This window comes from Pagrus pagrus, assembly GCF_965226575.1.
Source record: "Pagrus pagrus genome assembly, chromosome: 8".
Classification (NCBI taxonomy): Eukaryota; Metazoa; Chordata; class Actinopteri; order Spariformes; family Sparidae; genus Pagrus; species Pagrus pagrus.
The window spans coordinates 17,305,794-17,322,253 of NC_140192.1; the positions used below are offsets into that span (position 1 = coordinate 17,305,794).

General features: G+C 38.5%; 1 long non-coding RNA gene across 1 annotated transcript in view; it reads left to right on the forward strand.

Annotated features, from left to right (window-relative positions):
* The first annotated feature begins 429 nt into the window (after positions 1 to 429).
* LOC311261255 overlaps positions 430 to 16,460 on the forward strand; it is a 66,891-nt gene continuing 50,860 nt past the window's right edge. Inside the window, exons 1-2 of the long non-coding RNA XR_014623120.1 lie at positions 430 to 520; positions 1,893 to 2,041. This is a non-coding gene — a long non-coding RNA (uncharacterized lncRNA). The remainder of the gene's footprint in view (positions 521 to 1,892; positions 2,042 to 16,460) is intronic.

Sequence of the window (16,460 nt, forward strand, 5' to 3'; positions counted from 1 at the left end):
ACCTGAATTTATATTTTTGGAGCCAGAAACTCATTATTAGGGGAAATACGGTTGTGCTATGTTGGGTTGAGCAAGCCTTATACTATCATTGGCTAAGAGCACTGTTAATCAAGCAAACACACACCTAACATGCATACTCCATACTCCACCCTTTCAATTAAATGGTGTTTTTAGGTTAGGGTGAGGAAGCAGCAACTACAGCTGTCATAGGATGAGACACCTGTCAATCAAGCAAACACGGGCCAAAAATATTCCTTCTTTTTGCTGAATTGTTGAGCATTGGCGTGGAGACTAACAACTGAATAAAACTAACCATTAAGAATTTATAAAATAATTTTAAAAAACGTAAAGCTTTTTTTTGTCTTTTCTTTTGTATTTCTGGGAAGTTGTCCTTGTCACTTAAATGAATAGGTCCCGCCCCCTCTATGTGCTAAACCCTCCTTTATAAGCTTGAATCTTCTTGAAGCACCAGCCTTAGCCTAGCTAATACCTGGACTAAAGCCGAGAAAAAAGTCAAGAGGTAAGATGAGAACAAACGTATATTATGAAACTAATGTTATAGCAACTAACTGAACGCATTTTATCCAGCCAAACACAAATATTTAGCCTGTCTAGGTTTGTTAGACTTGCTAACCTCAGTATCTAAACCTTACTTGGCTAGCTCAGCTTCAGACTAGCCAAACTAGCAAGTAGCTGCTTCTGTACTGTAAGACAACTAGTTAGTGGTGGCTCACTAAAATACCCTCCAGCATCAATTCATACCATGGCTTTGTATGAATGGGAATAAGGCATTGCCATCTTTTTTTATAAGCGCATTTGTTAAGTTGTTGACAATAAAAGTTAGCCTGTATAGCTAACTGAAATATTGGCTTGGCGCTTTGCCCATTAATCTTAACTCAAGCATTGTGATTATTCTGACTTCAGAACTGATTTATGCCTGAAAGATGTTTTAAATGTAAAAATACATTTTACTAGTGAAGTTGTAAGCAACTTCTTATAGCATCACAGTCGTGCTGCAGTCAATAAGTTGTATTTTCCCAATGATGTGAGTGTACATAATTGTCTTAATGATGAACATTAGGGGCAGTTGATGGACTTCAATAGCAAGTTAACATAAGGAAATTGATATACCAGGACTGTCATGTGCATTTCATTTAATGACTTGTGCCCCTTGTTAGCTGGTGGGAACAGCTAATAGCATGTAGAGCGATAAACTTCTTGTTAACTCGTAGAGGCACTTGCTGATTTGCTAAGTTTGATCAGGGTTTTTAGATATTTTGAGAATTAAACATATAATCTGTCAGAGAGGTGGTGGGGTGGTTGCCTCTTCTTTTTTTTTTAACAGGTAAGATAATTGTAGTGAGTCATGTTCTGTTTAACTTGATATAAGGTAATCTTGTTATATTTGTTTCATTGATTTGGCGCCATCCTTTTCCTTTGTTTGGGCTCCACTGCTCTTTAGTTATGTCATTTTGTATTTGATGTCTAAGTTTGTAAACCTATAATCATCATCTTCTCAACAATAAATGGCAGTAAATGCCTGATTACACCCACGTTATGTTACCTCCCTTACGCCTAGTGTCTTCTTGGTTGTAACAAGGGATAATATCATACAGAGAGACATCAGCGACTCAAAGGTGAGAGGGTTGGTGAACTAGCATGTCTTCAATGTCCCAGAGGCCTGCTGGCCTTCACCTGTTCCCTGTCCTCATCTCCTCCACCGAGTTTTCCCCCCTGCCCCTCAACAGACGTCTTATCAAACGTGACTGATTGCTGTAATCTGGACTGGAGCCATTAAGCAAATTACCTGAATCATTGCGAGGATTAGTCTCATTAACACATGATTAGCATCAAATTAAAATAATGAGTGTTTAACTTGTGATGTCTTCCAGTTGTTAGAACAGCTTGATCAGCCACGCCAGGCTGACAGAGGGGGCAGCCCACTGTGTCAGGGATCCTGAGGTGACAGAGGCCAACCCTGGTGCAGGGGTGAACTATCCGGGGCCCCAGCAGGACTCACAGTTGACCAACTCAAAGTGAAGTGAGTGTCCCCTAGAAGGTTTTTGATGAGAAAATGTAAAGGCAATGTGTTTGGCTGAAAAAGAGGGGCCACAGGAGTTTGGCCCCACTTTTCAAAGTCAAGTTTATGGATGTGCGATTGAAACTCTGCACTTGTTATGGTAACATGGAATTGATCCTAATTTTCAAGTATGTATTCATAGGGTTGCCTGTTCATTAGCTACACTTATTAAGACCAATGCAGTCTAATACAACACTCCTGCAGTGAATCCTACCTTCATGTTAGCCTGGAGTCTGTGGTGCTGTTGAATCGTATTACGTTATACTGACAGGTGTTTCTATTATTTTGTCCAGGCCATTTATATCAATCAAGATAGGCGGAAAAAAACAGAAAACCTCTCCACAAGGTTTTCTAAGTCATTTTTTTTGACAACAAGATTGCAACTTCATGTCCAATCAGCATTGTGTCATCAAGACAAGATTAAAGTATCAAATACAATTTTCAAACTTTTTACAAGAAAAATAGCCATTAAATATAAAGAAGCAGATGCCATTAAGATATGAACAAATCAAAAAATCATAAAAGTATCAAAACAATTTAGATAAGTTTGAGTTTAAGCATTGAGCTAACTAGCTAATGTTGCCAAATATCACACTTAAATGGGGAACAGTGTATTTACCCTGGGCGTATGTTTGCTGCTATCTTGTGTCAGCTACTTTTTTGCACTTGTCAGCAAAACTAGATTAATCTTGATTCATAACTGCACTGTGTGGCAAACTCAGACAAAAGCACAAGGGTACCCAGTTTTATACTGAGCTTAACAGTAAATGTTGGAGACGATAGGGAGTTGTGCTTGTGAAAAGGTGTGTTGCTGACTTTTAAAGTGCTCCCTGTATCCTAAATGATTAAACCAAACCAGCAGTATGAGACACAGAAACAATGAAATAAGTGAACAATCAAACTTCTAAACTGAAAACATGCTTTTAAAAATGTCATTGCAGTCAATTACCTACCTGCTCTGACCTGCTGGGATCACTTTGCCTCCTTCTAAATTCAGTGACATGACAAGTTAGAGACAAATTATCAAAGCTCTGTCTGCACGTCACCTTGAAACTGGCCTGCAGTGCAGCACTTTGAGCATTCTCACAGATGTCAATCAAGTCGCTCTGTGTCCCCTGAAGATACTCTTCAGTGAGATCTTCAGAAAGAAGGGAAGGACATGATTTTGGTCTGTTTTTATAATGCAAATTTGCCCTAGTCGTTGTTTTGTGGCTTTTTAAAAATTCCATAGGGAGCCTTTTGGTTATCCTCTCACAAACCCTCTTCTTCAGCATCTTTAAAATTTGCATGAAAACCAGGGATGTTGAAGCAAATTATGTGTTACTCCTAAATGCAACTTCATACTGGAGTTAAACTTTCAGCTTCCATAAAATGTCAAATATGCCTCTACATTTATTATTTCTAACACAATTGTATCATTTTTAAAACCTTCTAATTTGCACATTTTTTACTGGGCCTACTCTTAAAATTCTGCACATACTGTGTTTGCTGAAAAAATAATTTTTTGTTTGAATTTCTGGCAACTTTGTTGATAGCATAAATCATACTGCTTTTATATTTTAATTCATACATTGAGTTCTATTGGAGTAAATACAGCTTTATATATATTTGATATTCATACAACTTGTTTGCTCTTTTGGTTTCTGTTTTGTCCTACTTCTGGCTTCTTTCTGCTTAAATGACCCTTATTTTTCATAGGGGATGATGGCGTTTAATTTTAATCTGCATATGTAATGAAATAATATGAAGATACCATATGTAAACTCTCTGCAGGGAACTCTAAGAGAAGTTTCTTTGCTAGCAAGTGCTTAACAAAGTTGTGCTTGATGTCCGAGTATAACCCCACTTGTTCAGTGTGTATAACAGGATTGGACGAGGCTTTCTACTGTTTTCTCAAACCCCAGACTCGGCAGACATTCAGTAACATCTGTCAAACCATAATTAATCAACATTCGCAGATGTTGCTTCCATGCAACCTGTTGACATTTCCTCAAAAAGCCCTTGCAACAGAGAACATCTGATTACATGAGTAAATAGTAAAATGTTGCATTATTATCATCCTCACAATCCAGCGTCATCCCCCCTTCACCTCATGAAGTGAAGATGAACAAATGGCTCGAAGCAGGCAGGGAGTGTAGTGCACCTTCTGCTTTTATCTCAACAGGAGATTTATTTTAATACCACAAATGCATATTTAGTAACCGCTAAGTGTAGTTAAAAACTATAATGCTAACCTGCTGCTTGGAGATTATGGACCCTGAATTACATTATGTTTTATCAGAGGGGTGGGGGAGTATGGATGTCAAGTGCTCGCCCAGCAGCACGATTTAATATCATTCGCAGCGAGTACAATTCCTTTTTGCACTAATGAAAACAATAGCAGCACTAAACACTCCAGCCTACATTTAATTTAATCTTTGAGGGATTATCTTCCTCGGCTAATGTCAGAGTGTAAGACGGCCCGTGAATATTAAATACATTTCCTCTGCAGATGCTCCGACAACAACGGCGGGATAATGTCAACAGATTTTTTTCTGAGTTTCTTCATATGGGTGGAATTACTTTATGAAACATTTATGGGGGAAGAGCTTGTCTTTGCTGAGTTCTCCATTACGCTTGAATGTCATGACACAAAGAGGGCGGAGTTTGAGGATAACATTTGTGTTAATGGCCTTGTGTTCCTTTGGCTTTGGCTAAATTAAAGAGCTTAGCAAATCCATCTTAACCGTGACTGTACTGCAAGGGGTTGAAGGGAGGAGAAAGTCACTGCAGCATTGTGCAGAATATTATAAGTATAGGGTCACTCGGAAGGTCTGATTCAGTGTGTATTAGAGCTGCAATGATTAGTCCATGAATCAGTCATAAGAAAATTAATGACATATGTTTTTTTCTGTTTTGATCAATTTATTTTTCAGGCAAAAATGTCAAATGTTTGTATATTCTAGCTTCTTTAATGTAAGAATTTGCTGCTTTTCTTTGAGAGACTTTTGATTTTGGACTGTTGATTAGACAAAAGAATCCATTTAAAGACAAAGACAAATCTTTGACCTTTTTATAGGTTGCTAAGACTGTAGAAACCAGCGAGAGCAAGCTAAATTTTGAAAATAACCGGAAAAAATCCTACTCCAACTTCATCATTATAAACTTCTTCAACAGTGTCACTTGTCTGCCAAACATGGCAGGGGGCTTTTAAGGTGCCTATGCCCAGGGGTGCTTTATTGTATAATCCGTCCATGTTTGTAAGCTGTTATGAATTGTTAGACTGCAGTCTGGGATGCAAAGCTGTTTCATCAGCAGGCGACAGTAGTAACGATATACTTTCCAGAACGGAGCAGCCAGAGGGAGTTTTAGTGTGTAAGTCAGCCTCAAAATGGCGTTTTATTTGCTGAAGACACTGATGAAGTAGACAAACTTAACAACCACATCCAAAAGGCACTAGCATTTGGTTAGTGGCTGATGATAATTTCCCCACATTGTTGCTACTGAGCCCATCTGTGATCTCTGTAGCAGCGATCAGTATTTCTCACTGAGTGCGCTGTTGTGTTTGGCGCGCAGTTTTCCCTTGCAAGTGAATGAAAAGTCATCCTAAGGACATAGCGACACTGCCTAATTGCGGTTGATTAATAAAATACTAGCACGGGCAGCAGTTGGCAACTCCATTATTATGTTTCTCAAACAGATTAATTGCACTGAACAATATGAGGCTGCCACCAGCGATAGCGAGACTTTGGATACAAAGGCAGTCATCAAGACTGAGCCCGGCTCGCATTAGTCATTTTAAATAGCTCACTCAGTGATTACTCTCATGGACAATATCAGTCTGAGGTGCAGGGATGTGGTGGTATGAGCTAACAGATGCTCAAACTACTAAAGCATGTACAAGTGATTGGACTTTCTCAATACAAGAAACATTTACATCAGTAAATCTAATCACTGTCAGTTCAATCAGTATCTGTTTGTTGACCAGAACGTGAGATCCACATTTTTCAGACTCACAATGCTGCGTCTGTACAGTAGTTTGGGCTGGAGGTTCAGGCTCTGTTAATGAACTTAGGCTGAGGGGAAAAGGGGCTCCCTTCTCACGACAGCAAATAGCCAAGGGCAATAGCCGATAACTAATGTGTGGAATATTGCAATTAGCATGGCGAAGTACTTACAGGGATCAAATTAAAAAATTCATTAACGCGCGCACTTAATTAAGAAACACTTTTCGGTTTACATGATAAATTATGACACCTATTAAATCTTCCACTACAAGCTGTAATGGCCTTCTTTGCTCCTGGGTATAGACAGTGTTTCCTTTCAGGTTCAAGGAACTCTCCAAGGACCTCAAGTATTTATTAAAGAGTTTTATTAGGAATAATGTTTCCCTGCGAGGGATACAGGAGCAGCCATTTTAGGGAAGATGTGCGGTTGTTTTTCTTTTTTTCCCCCCCTTTTGCTGCTGTTGCACCTCAGCATCTTGTCTGAACATGTCAACCTTAATTGAAACAAGATTGGAAAGAGCCTTGAGTCAGATGTATTGTTTAAGGGAAATTAAAATAATGAATTAAGGGGAGTTGGATGAGAATAGAAACTTTCATGTTAGAGATGTAGCTATTATACAAGTCCTACAGCACTTTTCACTGCAGGCTTGTTGAGCTACTTTTGTCTGTTCTGTTCTGCAATTACTTTTTTCAGTCATTAGACAGTTAGACATTTAAATGATTTCTGTAAAGATATGAAACCTTTATACCACAACGTATCTCCAAAACCAGTGTCTTTTAGACTTTCAAGTCACGCTCAGACATGTTTGAGTTGAACAGTTTTCCAGTCTTGCTTTCTTTTATTAGTGGTAGCTTTGATAATCTTTATTTATGTACACGTCAATTAACATTCATACTCCACTTTCAGTTACCAATTTTAATGTCATAGTCATACAGATGAAAATAAACAAACCACTCCCGTCTAGAAGCAGTCCCACTGGTGCGGAGCACTGGCACCTTTTTGATCCCAAGATGAGCACTAACAGAGACAAACCAGCAGTAAATGACGGCTATCAATTGAACCTCTATTTTTGATAATTTTCTTCGACAGACACAACACATTCAGTGAAGCTGTTGTTATTGATTTTAAACGTTTTGTTTGTTTTTCCCCCTCTTTTCTCTATCTGTCCTTATATATTTACACATAAACACAAACACGAAAGGAGTGGATTATTCCCTCAATCCAAATAGTTCTTGTCATCTGCAGGTTCATTAATTGGTGGTTTGGCTGCAGGCTGCAGTATTCTCAATCGGAAATGACTGCGTCTTTATGCAGACGCACAGAGAAAAATATGTGAGAAGATGCCAGCTGATAAGCACACGATGTGTGTTGAAGTTTTGTCTCACAGCGGAGGCACCGCTGTGTTCGGAGGCGGCTGTTCAGCTCCCTGAGCGGGGAAGCCCTGCGGCCTTAATCATCTCATTTATATACCAAGGATGGTTCCACACACCAGTAAATATTAAACTGATCATCCCAAACAAGCAAGTAAATAAATCTCATTTGCAGAGCGGCTCTCCACAGATGAACCTATTGGTACACAACAGAATATGAGGAAATTATATCAATGCAGGCGCCTGCGGTGGCCTTAATGTGCCAGTGCTTCTTCATAACAGTCAAGAAGCTCTAGACAGGAGGCCTCTTGAACTTTGATTGGCTCAAGTGGACATCCTAGACGGCCTCTTCATTTTCGCAATTTGAGTCTTTCAGTGTATCCAAAATGGCCTCTAAGCCTGGGTGCATACAGATACAGCATTTGCCATGGCAAAAACATTCATTCACAACATAAATATGTTTTATTAAATTCCTGCTTTATGGATTGATCTTTCCTAAGTATGGCTTTATTTAATATAGCCCAGTTGAACTCCTCCATATGTACTATATTTTTAGTCTCTTTTATCATGAAGGGATTGATGAACCGGGCTTCAAGGTGGCCCAAAGCTAGTGTTTGAGTTTAAAGTAGCTGTTATTAACATTTCTTCTCTGAAATTCTTATGGGTTAGTTACAAGTAGACATATCCTGATTACATTTTTTTATCTTCTGATCCTTTAATACTGAGTGTCTGCCAATACCAAGTATAATATGATATATTTGAAATATATTGTTGTTGTTTTTTTGTGAGCCTCCACTCTCCTGCGATGCTGTACAAAATAAGTGGGTACAGATATAAATAAATTGATTGATAAATTCTTCCCTGCATAAATATAATACAACATAACATAACGTTTTATTTGTGTTATTTAAATCGGTATAGGAAAAACTCATTCCTTCTTTCGTTGATATACGATCCGAACACCAGTCGGCACAAGCCTATCATCCATGCTGTCCAGAGGAAGCTCCCCCAGTTCCTTGTAACTTTTGAAACATAACTTTATATATAGCTTCACATTAACCCTAGATAAAACAAATACTTTGACAAGTTTCTCGGTTTTGCATGCAGTTAAAGCATTTTGCTCTTGGAGACAATTAAGATCTTGGATGTTGAATCAGAGTATTGGACAGACCGAGAGTTCAGGGTTCAACAGCTCCCTTCTGCTGCTGTTTCATGGCTGATCTTACAGTATATCATCTATGATTACCCTGGCATTGCGTGGCTTAGCTACCTCTGTCTTCATCAACCCTTTGGGTAAATAATTGCCAGAGCGTGTGACAAAATGGCCGGTGGATAAGTCATGAGGTTGCAAATGTGCGATTAATTTGAAGCCTTGATGCAGGCCGTGGCTCACTTCTGTTAGATTATTTCAAACAAGTGTCCAGAGCCATGTGCCATGACTAAATTATTAACTGTGTATTTCATAATGTTACTGACAATATGTTAACGTGTTTTTTCACCTCCCCCCGCCGTGAACAGATGGGTCCTTTTACTTTATTTTCCACATCAAGTATGATTATTTCTTTGTGCCAAAAGCCACCTGCCGTTCCTTGGTCTCTGTTCTAATTATTTATGTTGGTAACACACAGCAGGACTTGTTATCAGTTGGATGGTATCTTAATAAAGGAAGGCACATCAACATATTGACATCATGTTCAAGGGGAAAATTTATCATCACGCAAAAGCAGGCAGAGGGGGGTACCAGAGCGGATCAGGCCATGTGCCAACACCTCCAAATCTGACCTCCTTTTGTTCCCCGACTCCTGAGTTCCCTTTCCAGCACACATCTGAGGAACCATGTGATGATAATTAGGTGAAAGCCCATTAAAAAGTCAAATAAGAGAGAATACATTATCATTGAGGCGCTGGGACCTGATGATTTTCAGTTGCATGTGACAGAGAAGGACGAAGGCGTCCAACTGCTGCTTGGAAAAGACAAAAGTCACTCCCTGTTTGTGGCACAGAAAGGTTGTGATCACACCTGGTATTGTTTCTCTTGTCCAGTCCAGAGGGGAAAGGTTTACTGCATTTTTTAATTTGGTCTGTAACAGCTCACAAATACTTGCTGTTGTAAAAAGAAGTCATGTGAATGGGCTGAAAATTTAAGTATTGTCTATGATAGTTGCAACAAGTCTTAGGAAGTAGGAAGTTTATCTGTGCCTAGCTTTTCCAAAAAAATACTTGTACAACTGTTTTCTTAACTGTTACCTCCATAATGTAAATAACTAATAACTAGAGTAAAGTGTTGCACTCAACACAAGACAAATACAAGATAACATTTTAGTTTTGCCCTTCCTATCTTCATCAGTGTAGCTGTAGGCAACTAGTAAAAGTTGGGGAAAGATCGCAGTCATGTTTTGTGCGTCCGCCTTTGCTAAAGGTAGCACATTTTTTTGACCTTGGCTTTAAATCAATTTTCATTGCGATCACGTATTACTAAAGCACAAAGACGGAAATGGTTCATTATAAACTTTCCAGTACAGTGGCCAAGAGGTTAATTTTGTTGCCTTGCAGAGAGGTGTTATTTGGTTTAAATCTCCTCCCTCGTCTTTTTTGTGTGAAGCTTTCATGTTCGTTCTGTTGATAAAGTTTATTTCCTTCTTGTACTGTAAGTGTTGCAACTCTGTGATGTGCTATGAATGTTATGGTTTGTTTAGGTGATGCCGTTCAGTTCTTAAATCCAGGCATATTTGATAAGAAGCTGCATTCTTGATCAGTCAGTACTGTAGTTTTGGGTTGTTTAAGTTGGTTGGTTGGTTTGGACCCCATACATTTCACCTGGAAGAGGAAATATTGTTTATTTGTAGGTACCCCCATGTAGTTATCTGAGAATATGAGGATATTATTGTAATGCTGATGGGGGAAAAAAGTTAATTTGAAAATGTTCTTTTAAATAAAAGCTTCTCTGACTTTGCCAAATAAACCGAATGAAAAGAGGAAACACTGCAGAGAGAAAAGGAACAGAAAAAAAAAATCCCTGCTCCATCAATGCTTATTAGGACACAAGGGAAACATTACATCAGCCATTCCCCACAGAGCTAGAGAATGGAGATTTAGTCAAAAATCGCAAATAAAAGTAGCAATTAAGTTAAGTATTAATGGCATTTCAAAGCATCCTGTCGTGGGGATGGGTCACTATTAATCAGAGCTCCACTGTTCTGAAATGTAGAACACTTACAATTAAACATACTCAATACTTTAATCCCCGGGAGTTAAAATGAATACACCATAATTACAATTTCACATGTACAGCTCTGCTTGTATCTAATGTGACTGGAAATAGGTTCAAAAATATGTCATTGATGACGGTTGGTGCATTATAATTACAGATTCCTCTATCCTTTCAAAGCTTTTCCATCCATCCGGGGCCAAATACAAAAGCCACCGTATTACCCCACGAGGGCGGTAAGCCACTGTAGCACTCCCATTACGAAGCCAGATTTAAAAGGGTTACAAAACCTTTATCTACCCATTTAAGAACATATATGGGCTCACTGTATCCACAAGAGTGCAGTGAGGAAAAGCCATTGTAGAGCTCAGACAATGCACTGACCATAAATCTATAATAGCCTTTAGGATTAAAGAATATGCTCTCTGAGTTTAATTACATATTGCTTCTGAGAGGTTTACCCCGCTGGGACACAGAGGCACACTGCCACTCCTGTGACTGCAGATGAGGGACAGACGGCCAGAAAATTAACAGAAGGATTTACTTAATCTCAACTAGTGAAAGTTTTTAGTGTGTTAATGCATCCATGTTCACTGCCATGTGGATGGAGTTAGGGTAACAACAGGCCAACTTACAGTATATCTTATAAGAACAGACATACGGCACACACACATCTATGTATGCAACACCCACATGCAACACATAATGTCAAACCCGCCTGCTCTCACTATGGTACAGTATATACTCACTTATTTCCTCTTCCTGTTATTATGCCAGAATTTTTCATGCAAACTATTGTCCAGTTGCAATAACATGATAGTGATTAAAGGAAACCCCTGGCACACAAATGCTTTGATATTTGTTGTTTAAAACACTAAAGTTGGAGTACACAGTAAATCTACAGCCAATCAAAACATTTTTTGAGACTACTGTCCCATAATTATCGAAACAAAAGAAACAAGAAGCTGCTTATTGCTGGGCAGTGCAGCATTGGCTGGTTTCTTGTGTAGTTTTAATATTTTAAATTGGCAGCAGTAATGGCAGTAGTCACAGTTTCATTGGCGGCCATTGGTGCCTTCCTGGTGTCATTTCACATAGTATAACAAAAAGTGTATTCATTTCTTTGACACTACCTGTTAGAATACACTGTAGAGCTGAGCGAGTTTTGATTAAACCCTTGTCCGACAAGGTGTATCTGACATTTTTGAAAACTATCTATGTTTTCAAAAATCTGATCTAAAATCTAGATTAAAATGATTGTAATTTATCTATTCAATAAATAAATATTTTTAATCAACCTGTATCTGACATGTCCTTTTATCATTCTGACTTATGACTACTTTTTTTTATTTTTTACGATTATGGACTTTATTTTAGTTTGGCTGATGTTGGTACGTCAATAAATGCTGTTTATTGTCCTGTCCTACGGCATTACAACCTGAAAGAGGAGTCAAAAATGTTCACAGCTCAGCCCTAGCTCTCTTATAACATCAACAGCACATTTTCAGTACTTAGTGTGTAGCGTTTAATAGTCTACGCTGGTGCAAAGGGAGTGATTTGGTTCATGTTTCTAGTTTGGAGTGATTGTTTACGTGAACAGTAATAGAGCAAAATAGAATGAAGTGTATATTATGTTAACAACGTGAAGTACAAGATAGGAAACACCACGTACAATAAGAGCAAAACAAGAGGTTGTGGCTTTCTGTTGTCAGAAAACTCCATGATATAAATTGGCAAAGAGCAACACTGAGCCCTGTATGTATTATTATAGTAACATCTTTTGTTATTTCTTCCTCTGCATCCTTTGATCAGGCGAGATTCAGTATCGTTGCAGGTGAATATTCCCTCTCTGCTGCTGAGCCTTTTGGAGGCGACAGGTGTGTTGAGGAAACGGTGGAGGAGAGCCATATGTTTCTTCTGCTCTAAAGGGACAGTGGAGTGCTGAATGTAGGTTAGCACCTGCTTCATGAATGTAATATTTGAGTGAACTTTTTTTAAAACTCCCATTGTGCATTCTGCACAGCAGACATTTGAGTTTGTAGAGGATCTGTATGAGCTGGGATCACTTTTTAACGTGCATTTTTTAATAATAAGTGTGCTTACTGAATACTTTGAGAGTCGTCAGGTTAGACGATACTACCTGCAATGTCACGGGGAGGAATTCATTAAAACCCTGTGAGTAGGTGTTTGATTTATAGCAGGTCTTGGATCCCTTTCTTTGAATTATAAAGCCTTGCAATTAACAGATTGAAAAGACATTTAACCCTGTGTTGAGGGTGTGCTGGGAATTACAATGAATGACACAGAAGTTTAGCAGAAAGAAAGTTTAAACAGCAAGGAAAACGCTTACCCAGTAGAAGCAGAGAAGTTCCCCACAGTACTGAAAGCTGGGACAGCAGGACAATAATTCAGTAAGTTATGGAAATGACTTCTATTGAGTACACTCCTTTGAAGAATATTGCGAAGATTATTACACTGGTTTAATTAGTATGCAAATGTATTTCTTTATGATCACTTTTCTTCTTTCTTCATTATATTTCATCTCTCTATTTATCCTTCAAGAAAGAGAAAGATTCAATTCACTTTGTCTTGTGTTGGAGCGCTAATTTATTGCTCTGTAATTAATTTCAGATACATTACACATTAATCAGCCACATCTGCACAATTATGTGGACTGAATCTCTTTTCCGATGGCTGAACTTACCTGTCCATTCTGAGGTCTCGCCCATTTACCATCAAGGACATGTAATTTGACAACTTAGTGGAGGTCAAACAAGCATTTGAAGCGATATTTTACTTAGTTAAAGGGTTTTTTAGTGCACATACAGTACTTCCCAGAGTTCTTGAGATAAATGATCATCATTCACTTACTCGTTTGAAGCAATTTGGGAATTAAACAAAGATGACACAGCATACTAAACCAGTAGTTCTCAAACCCCAGTTCAAGAGGCCTATCAGAGGTCACACACGATCCTTTACATCAATGAGTCGCACCATTACCAATGAAATGTAACAAAATACATACTAATGTTGTCAAAAATATCAAAACATTGATTAATATTGATACTGAAAATTTGCAACTGTTTCGATACTTATTGTCCACAGTATCGATACTGATGCCAGTGTGCTTCCTCGCTCACTTTTGTTTCCGACAGTCAGACACACTGCTGCAGTGTCAACATAGGCCTGCCTCCTCCTAATTTATCTTAGAGTAAATTAGGGCTGCGCGATATGGACAAAAAGTGATATTGCGATTTATTTTGACAGATATTGCAATTGCAAATAATTCATGATTATTATGGATGATTAAATTTTTCCATCACAATTTTCATTGTCATTGAAAAACTAGTAAAGTAATGTTGATGTGGCATCTTTTATTACATCTGGAGAACAAGCTTTGTAGGCCAGAGCATCTCTGCAGCACTACAACATTTCATTAAAACACTGTTTTCCTTTGTTAAATAATTCCACATCTTGCGATTTGGATATTATACTTAGTCATATTGCGATTTCGACTATTTTGCGATTAATTGTGTAAATGCTGTGTTTAATACCCAGCAAGCGTGCCTTGTTAGATTTATCTTTCCTAAAAATCAAAACATGCCCTCAATGTTGTGTGCATTTTTCCACCTGGTATTGAACAAGTTAGGGGTGTTGTCGATAACTGGTATTGATAATAACTATGATATTCAAACAATGAAATATTAATATTGTGTTAATAATAGACAAATGATAATGTCATGTAATTTATCCTGCTCCTCTTACCTGTCACCTAGCTAGTGTGTGTCATGGATCTGCTGTGTGGCTACTATTTTTTTGGCCACAATAATCATCCAGTGAAAATCTGATATCGTGACAGCCCTATATCGAATATAGATATTTTTCATGGTTTTGTGTTGAAGTTAGAAATCCCAGTATCGTGACAACATTAATACATACAGTATATAGTATACTACAGATACACTGTTGAGGTATTAAAGATCAAGAGCCACTGCTGCATTTTGTACTGTAGGTGACACCTGCAGAGCCAGTACAGAAAGCTGTTCACCAGAGGGTCTGATCACGTTGCAGCTATAAAGCTTAACAGAGAGATCAGTCAAATCTTAATCTCTCATCTCATAGCTGTCCATGCACGCCTTCCTCTCCAACTCTGTTCTTATTCAGATAATGTTTAATTCACGTAATCCACGGCCCTGGCTATGGTCTGAATTAATGTTAGCCCATAGACTTCACAGCTAAATGAAACAAGACCCTATTGTTGTCACAACAACGTATATATATTACAGCAAGGAGGAAGGGGGGTTGATTAAATCGCCCCTTTCCTGTGCACTGCTATCAATGCTTTGTTTTTTTAATCATTGCTGACTAATAAGACCCCACAGAGCTTCCCGGCCCGCGGTGAGCAAGATCACATTGTGGCAGATCACCTGCGCTAACCTTCTGTCGAGTTACAATGCCTGTGATGTACTGTGACTGCTTCAATCAAAGCAGCAGATTTGAATATCCACAAGACTTTCCAGTAACAGCCTCCTTGTGAGATTTATGCCCTCATTGAGAAAATTACATTCACTCCCTGTCCTCACTGTTTGGCATCCATTACAGTTCATTATTATCTTCTGAAGCCGTACAGCTCTGTAATAAAAAGGGAAAAAAAGAAAAGCGGAAGTTTGTGCCTAGATTGAGGCATAAATTGTCCCATGCCTGCTGTTGCAAAACACTTGGCCGTATCTAATTATTTTCATTCTCCGCCTCGGTCTGTCTTTCTGTAAGCCCAGGCATACTTTTTGATCAAAGTTGTCCAGCCTGGCTTCATACTAGACTTATTTTAGCCATGCTAGCAGTGTGGAGCGTGAATTGGATGCTTTGGTCGGTGTCTGTTGGTCCATAACTGTGGTCCAGAGTGAAACATCTACAACAACAGCTGGATGGGTTGCTATGAAGTTTTGAAGCTAACTTTGGTTGTTAAAATGCCAATTTTTTATGTATTAAGTTTCTAACTGTAGCATAAATCTTAATGCATATTTGAAACAGCTGTGATTTATTGAATTCTAAATGTAGCTGCAGGATATGGAAAACACAGTGATATGTTTGAAACAATATTTCAAGTCTAGAATATTAGTATAAGAAAAGTGGCGCTAAATAGCACACAGAGTCACAGTTCTCTTCCAGGAAAACTGATTACAAATACATCTGAACAGATGCTTAAGTTTAGCTATTTTTTTCTGTCCCCTTCACAGAAATAACTACCAGAGGAGAAGATTTCAGGAAAGTCCATATTTCCTAAAGTCATGACTGTAATCATAGCTCGAGGATGATTGCCACACCAGTAGATTTCCCTCTTGTCAATCCAACTCTTCTTCTTCTTCGTGTGAACTGAAAGAATATACTGAAATTTGTCAATTAAATTTCCTGCTGTGATTCCGACGAAAGAAACAAAACCGAAGGTGTTCTCATATCCCAAAACACAAACGACAACATCTCACATGCACCTGTGTGCTAGTCCTCCACAAATATCTCCCTCCTACGTCTCTGTGAGGCAGATGTCAACATCTGTCTGTGGTGTATTCTCTGAATCGCTCATCTCCCTCTTGCACATATAAACAGGTGCTCTGGTTTGCCCTTTGGAACAATCAGAAGAGTATGTTTTACACTGGATTTTTATGTTTTCCACACCCACTATCAACTCCTCTAGCTCTGTGATGTTAGGTAATGTCAAGGAAAACACAGCTGCAATTTGTTTTTTTTTTCCCCTCCAAGTCTGTTAGTCGTTTCAGTTGTTACCTTGGGCGTACAGGGACATTAAAACAAATGTTTG